The sequence below is a fragment of the Chaetodon auriga genome, chromosome 1 (genome assembly GCF_051107435.1).
Source record: "Chaetodon auriga isolate fChaAug3 chromosome 1, fChaAug3.hap1, whole genome shotgun sequence".
In the NCBI taxonomy this organism is placed as follows: Eukaryota; Metazoa; Chordata; class Actinopteri; order Chaetodontiformes; family Chaetodontidae; genus Chaetodon; species Chaetodon auriga.
The window spans coordinates 33,047,501-33,055,000 of NC_135074.1; the positions used below are offsets into that span (position 1 = coordinate 33,047,501).

The following is a 7,500-nucleotide window of genomic DNA, read 5'->3' on the forward strand; positions in this document are numbered from 1 at the left end:
GTGTGTGTGTGTGTGTGTGTGTGTGTGTTGACCTCATAGAGCTGCTGAAATGTGTCATTTCCGGCACTTTCTGAGATGTCGTCTGGTGGGTCTGAGGTTTTCTTCAGGTTCAGTCACACCAGAAGGTTCAAACGGTGAAATTACTCCTTGACCAATAGAACACTGTCCTGATGTTGGTTGTCTGATTGGTTGGAGAGTCCAAAATGGAGGAAGCTATCGTAGCTTGTTAGCTGTGTGTCGCCATGCTGTTTTATTGAAGCCGGTTTTATAAACTGGTCCCAACAGAGACCTGGTTCACACACCGTCAGCATACTGAAGGACGTCATGCTGATACAGCTTTTAATTAACTGGAGCAGCTGAGCTAAGCTAAGCTAAGCTAAGCTAAGCAGTTAACTCTGTGACAGCTTCAAGAACTTTTTCTGGAACAAAATGAAAACAAAGAGTTCAGAAGAAGAAACCAAACCATTGAGAGAGAACAGGGAGAAGCTAATGTGTTAGCATGTTAGCTGTGCAGCTTCATCAGGCCTCCCTGTGACCCGTCTCTTCATCAGTAAGGATCAAAATTTCACCAGGAGACACAGAATAACTTCCTGTTGTGAAAGAACAAACGTAGACGTTTTCAGTTCACCGTCAGATGAGACAAACTGCAGCAGAGGCTCGGCCTGCTGAGCCAGCAGGAAGGTGGTTTTTGTCGTTTGGCTGCTGTCATATTTTTAGCCTGAGCGTGACACTTCCTGAAGATATAATTATCACAATTACCCCCATGATTAAACATCCATAAATCCACTTAGGAATCACAAATATGACTTCTGACTGCAGAACTCCTCTGAGATTCTCCATGTTTTTCACTCTCACAGTGATCAGTGAACAGGAGGCGCTAACAGGAGCTGCTAACAGCTAATTCAGCAGACTGGTAATGGAGACACTTTGACTAAAGCGAGGCTGTTGTTTGGTTTTGTGCCACAGTGTCGCAGTGATCATCTTCACAGTGTGACTGTCGGACTTTGATCGTCAGAGAAGTGAACAGATCACGATCTTAACACAGAACGAGTTCAGACCTGCACAGAAACACAGCTGCACTCACAATGACTGCGTTCAGTCGTCAATACCACCGAGAAGTGTTGGACCTCCTGATCACTGATCTGGTCTTAGAGTCTTTGCAGTTGTGGAGCCAAACATGCTCTGGAGGAAAGACCGTGGAGTCGTTTGAACCTGAGGGTTCATCCTCTGGAGAGCACTGAATTTCATGTGAAAACTTTCTGGGAAACACTGAACGTTGGCAGAGTTCCTCCTCCCCCGTCGCTGCCTGGCATGACCCCACCCTTCCTGCCCTGGAGGGGATTTCCCAGCATGCTTCCTCCTCCAGGCTGGGAGCTCAGAGTCAGACCTGCCTCCTCCCCCGCTGCCTCCCTCGCTGCCTCCCTCGCTGCCTCCCTCGCTGCCTTCCTCGCTGCCTCCCTCGCTGCCTCCCCCGCTGCCTCCCTCGCTGCCTCCCTCGCTGCCTTCCTCGCTGCCTCCCCCGCTGCCTTCCTCGCTGCCTCCCTCGCTGCCTTCCTCGCTGCCTCCCTCGCTGCCTTCCTCGCTGCCTTCCTCGCTGCCTCCCCTGCTGCCTTCCTCGCTGCCTTCCTCGCTGCCTCCCTCACTGCCTCCCCCGCTGCCTCCCTCGCTGCCTTCACAAACCAGATAAACACTGGCTCCTTCTTGCTCAAAGGTCGGGCAGGTGAAGCTCGTCCATGCAGGTGAGACGGACAGACAGCCTCAGTGTGAGGAGAGGACACAGATGAGAGCAGCTCTGAAGCAGGAGTCACAGAAGAAGTGAAAGTGTGTACAGAGGACGTCGTGGTCTGTCCTCACAAACCGTTTCATGCTGATTTGCTGATGAATCATGTTGGTTCATGTCCTGATCTCGACTCTGTAACACTGACAGCTGCTTCATGATGCCTTCAGGTGATCCTGCTCGACTCGTTCAGTCAGAAACTCCCGCAGGTTGGAAACAAGTCCTCACAGCAGGGTCAGGTGGACTGGGTCTGTTCAAGTCTGGGTCGGGTGGACCTGGTTTTTGGTCTGTCAGGACTCTGATCTGAAGTCAGATCCAGTTGTTCTCATAGTTTTTTGGTGACATCACTTGTTTGTTGTGTTGTTGACATGATTGATTTTTACTGATGACGTCATCAATAACAGCATCATCCAACCAGAACGTCCAGAAGGTTGGTCTCCACTCAGATGTTTGACCTCCAGAGTCTCAGCGAGCTACACTGGTACAAACAGGAAATACCATGCTAAGTTTATCTGGGTCACTTCCTGTCTCTGCAGGACGAACATGAACCCTTCCCTCTGTCCCTCCGTCCCTCCGTCCCTCCGTCCCTCCGTCTGTATCTTGAATCTGATGGGCTGAGCTTGTTTGTCTCCGCTCTGTGTGAAATGGACGTCCAGCAGTGGTCTTCACAAACACTTGCCATCGTCTCGGAGGATGAGCTGAGCTTTCATCCAGATGATTATTTCTTGGCCACTTTATTAGGTACACCTGTGTAATCTATTACAGTCCAACAGCTCTTTTCCTTTAAAGCTCGCTGTTCAAAACCTGAAAGCTGAGCTGACTGATGAGCTCCATAAAGTTCAAATTTTCGGTCTGACTGACTGGACCTGAATGCAACATGAGTCCTTTGCCCTTCACGTACACAAACAGTTACTCCAGTCTATGTGTGGGAGTGTGGTCAGGAGAGAGGAATTTCACACACATCCACACACACACACACACACACACACACACACACACACACACACACACACACACACGCCATCATAAAACAGTTACTGCTCTTTATAATCCAGTGAAACTGTGGCTGGCTGGCAGCCATGTTGGGTCAAAGTTGCATGAGTGTGACTCACCGTCCTCACAGACGGACAGACGGACAGATGGGCGGACTGAGAGGTGAACGCCATCGTCCAGAACAGTTCAGTGACTCACTCAGTGTTATGAAATGGATGCTTGTGCTCTGAGCGATGGCAGACCAGCTCTCTGACCCGGATGATGTCATAGTGATGTCATCAGGGTAATGTCAGATCCAGCTTGGAGGCTACAGCTGTCGAACTTACAGTCTGTGCAGATGTGGCTGTTTACCAGGCAGAGAGGCTGTGATGGACAAAGAGAGCTCCACTGTGATTGGTTCACAGGCCGTCCTGTTTCAGACCAGTCAGACGAGCAGCTTCCTGCTCTGTGAGAAGCAGAGCCTGAGGTGATGTTGGTCAGTCCAAGACCTGGTCTGGATCAAGATCCTGAACCTCAGCAGCTGCTGGGTGTCCATGGACGTGTCCGTCACGATGACATGTCCCAATCGCATTCCTGAGGACAACATGTCGACTTCAGTCCAAACGTCTCCATCTGCCACACATGTCCAACATGTTAGTTTTCCTGCAGCGCCACCTTCAGGACAAGCTCTCATCTGAGCTCCTGGTTCAGAGACCAGGTTTCAGCTTTCTGGGATGTGTCACATCACAATCATTCTGCTAACTGCGGTGGACGTTGACGTCCTCCGGGCGTCTCACAAATGTTTCTGTTGATTCGTGAAAAGAGTCCGAACCACCCCGTGTTCTGAGTCCAGTGAGGCAGGCTGCAGGTATTCATGTAAAGACGGGACGTCTGCAGGACGTCTGTCCTCACAGGTCCTGAACACCAGCCCGTCCCCTGTTTCTCTGCTCGACGGGGGACAGGCTAACGCTCTGACTTCAGGTGTCTCTGTCTGTCTGTGCTGCTTCAGAGCTGATGATCTATTCCCTCTGCGCTCCCACTGAGATCAGGACAGATGCATCATGGGAGATGAGGCGACAATGGTGATGGTGACATCCAGAAGCATCGCCATCATCATCATCATCATCATCATCGTCCAGTCAGAGGTTTCAGTGTTTAATTTCGTCTTGTTTCCTGATCGAACCTGCGGGATTCCTCCTCCTCGTGTTAGCTTCCGTCTGAGTTAGCGAACGTCGTCCTCTTCCTGTCTTTGTGTGGACCTTTGTCTGGTCTCACTTTATGGTGCTTTTTCTTCCCTTGTCCATGTCTTACAGGCAGTGTGTGTGAGTGTGTGTGGCCTGTTGATTGGTCTTAACGGTCTGTATTAGTGAAATGAACTGGTTCCAGTCGGCTGGTCGCCACAGGCCCGCTCACTGTTAGCGGTTAGCAGTTAGCTGTGCAGGCGCAGCAGGATAAACGGTTGTGTTTGTTGACGGCGTCGTAGTTCTGAGGCTCTGAGCTCAGAGTTCAAATATAACCACGTGCTCGCTGTAAGCTGCTGTTCCTGTCCACCAGCGTGTTCGCTGCTTTGATATGATGACATGAGCTTGGCAGCAGCGTGACGACAGAACATAAGCGATCACATGAACGCTGAGCGCGTGAACGGCAGCTGCTCTGCCTCTGCGGTGGAACTCTGACCTCATCTTCTTATTTTTACTTGTGTGAATCAGTGCTTCAGCTTCTGTGGTGAAATATTTTGGGATGGAGCGTTTCCTTCAGCTCCAGCTGTTCGAGGCAGACAGACGCTGCTTTGTGATTCGTGTGAAGCTCTTCGTGAGCTGCAGGCTGCTGAACGTCCTCTCTGAGCTGTATTTGACTCCTGGTTAACGCAGACAAAGGTTGTGTCTGCTGACCGCAGCTCTGCTGGGATCCACTGTGCTGTCACACTCAAACTGCAGCTCTGTAATCTGCCTCGCACTGGCTTTGACTCACACCTCACTAAGGAGTCATCTGTCATCTGGTTGGTTGTAATTTGGTGTGAAATGACAAGTCCCGTCCGTCCCACGTCTCCCATCGAGCACTTTGTTTAACCTCTGGATTCCTCCTGAGACAAACTTTGCTCAAACTTTCTGTTGAGGACGTCGGGATCAGTTTGGATCAGCGTGAGTGAACTGAAGCTGCAGACATGTTGAATGTTTCCACAGAGAAACGTGGAGTCTGTGGTTTGAATGTTCGCTCAGTGGAAACATGATAACAGTGTATTTATGTGATGCTGTCAGGCAGAAAACTGCTGAAGACAAAACAGGAAACGAGGCCACGAAGGCCTAAAAACTTGTCAAAGTGACTCATTATCTCACACTTACGTGTGTTTTTGTCCACCTGATGTCTTTGTCCTCCTCTGGTCCGACGGAGTGACCACAGACAGACCGGTTCACGGTCCCCTCTGAAATGAGCGCCATGCTGTTTCACAGCAGCTGTGCCTGAAAAACAAACCTCTGCACACACTGAAGGCTTTAGGCGGCGTTTCACACCGAGGTGGAAAGTCCTCGTTTAGATGATCCCGAGGGACTCGACGTGGTGACCTCTCTCTCTCTCTGTGCAGATCTATTGACTGGATCAGCTGAAAATGTCTCGTCCTCCTGTGAGGTGTTTGCCGGCTGACTGCAGGCTGTGAAAGTGTTGATCATGACTTCATAATAACTACCTGTCGCTGTGAAGAGAGACGCTGCAACAACAACAGCACTTCTGGGTTTTTTGGTATTTTGAGTGAGAACTCGACCAACTCGTCCTCTGAGGAGCTGCAGGAACAGAAAACAGAACAGAAAGAGGAAACATTAGAACCGCACTTAGAAAAGAAACCAGCTGATATTGAGATTAAAGCGGCCGCCACACACACGTATGTTAACGTGTACTTGCAGCGCTTCCAAACGCCGCCATGACGCCTCATTCACACGGAGCTAAACTCCGATCCAGCACCTTTTGACGCGGACTGGTCCTGGTCGTGGATCAGTGGAGCGGCTCTTTACCCCTGCAGGGTTTGTGTCCTCGTGGACTCAGGGGACAGATGCTGAGTCGGCAGCTTCTCTCTGGTTATCAGACTTCTTGTGCTGACACGTGAATTTACAGGAGGACGAAATCAAAGGCTGAGACTCGTCTTCCTGTTTAGTCCTCAGTAAACACTGAGAGTCCAGCTCAGTTAAACAGCTGTCTGCACTTTGGACACACTGACTGAGAGACGTTTGAACCAAGGCAGAGCAGCTGAACCTGTGTCCGAGCTGCTGTCCTGAGCGGCCATGTTGGCGGTCTCGCCTGCTTTTCGTGCTCAGCGGTGGTCGCTCTGAGCTGAAGTGATGTCTGCGTCTCTGAAAACGTCTTCAGACTTCCTGTGTCTTCACACAGATGTCCTGAGTGTCACAAACACAAAGAATCGTCTGGCTGTTTCATGTGTGTGTTTGGTCTTCCTCACTCTTCATCCTCTGTTGTGACTCTGTCCCACACAAACATCCCAGCAAGACTCTGTGTGTGTGTGTGTGTGTGTGTGTGTGTGTGTGTGTGTGTGTGTGTGTGTGTGTGTGTGTGTGTGTGTGTGTGTGTGTTTGTTTGTGTGCGCACTTGCGTTCAGAGGTCGTCAGCCGGTAGTGGTATGATAATTGATGTCAACAAGGCTCTCAGCCAATCAAAATGTTGATCTGTTGCATAATTGCATCTCACACACACACACACACACACACACACACACTAATAAACACTGAACCGTTATCGTGTTGATTTAAAGCTGAGTACGTGCTCGTGGCCTCATGAGAGCAAAGACGCTGCAGAGGAGTTTCTGATTGGTCTGCCTCTCGTCCTAAAGCAGTGATTTTGATTTATGGCCTGTAGTTCACCTGTGGTTCACCTGTAGTTTATCTGTGGTTCACCTGTGTCTGGAGAGGACAGCAGACTCTGCAGTGTGGTATTAGTACTCTCTCTGAAGCACAGGAGCTGAATGCGTCCTCTCCTGTGTAGGTTACCTGAGGTTACCTGAGGTCACAGCTGGTAAACAGTTGACATTAAAGGTCTGTTGGACGTTCATTTCCAGTACATTTTGGAATCTGACCAGTAAGCCCATCTCCTCGACCAGTAGAGTTCTGACATCCCATAATTCTAGTGGGCAGAGTGGTGTGTGTGTGTGTGTGCGCACAACTGTTGGAGTCATTCATACTCCACAGGATGTGATGTATGCTTTGTGATGCCATGACTTCCTGTGGTTGCTGACTGTATGTTTGTTTATTTGTGTTTCAGATCCTCTTTTTTTCTAACAAGCTGTTTGAAGATGTTCACTTCTTCTTCTTTGTCTCTGATTGGACAGCAGCAACACGCTCTGTCCCACAGCAAGCTCAGAACAGCAACTGTTGCTGTGCGTCTGCAGGACGCAGAGGACGTCCTGTTGGTGTTAGCTGTGTTAGCTGTGTTAGCATAGTTAACCGTGTTGGCTGTGTTATTGGTGTGAGTAGTGTTAGCAGTGTTAGCTGTTTTAGCAGTGTCAGGTGTGTTAGCAGTATTAGCAGTGTTAGCTGTTTTAGCAGTGTCAGGTGTGTATGCAGTGTTAGCAGTGTGAGCAGTGTTAGCTGTTTTAGCAGTGTCAGGTGTGTATGCAGTGTGAGCAGTGTTAACTGTTTTAGCAGTGTTAGCTGTGTTATTGGTGTTAGCAGTGTTAGCCGGTTTAGTGGTGTTAGCAGTGTTAGCTGTTTTAGTGGTGTTAGCTGTGTTAGCTTTTTTAGCAGTGTTTGCGG

General features: G+C 49.7%; 1 protein-coding gene across 3 annotated transcripts in view; it reads left to right on the plus strand.

Moving 5' to 3' along the window:
* fhod1 (formin homology 2 domain containing 1) overlaps positions 1-7,500 on the plus strand; it is a 43,550-nt gene that overhangs the window by 10,431 nt on the left and 25,619 nt on the right. The gene's annotated exons all lie outside the window — the stretch shown is intronic.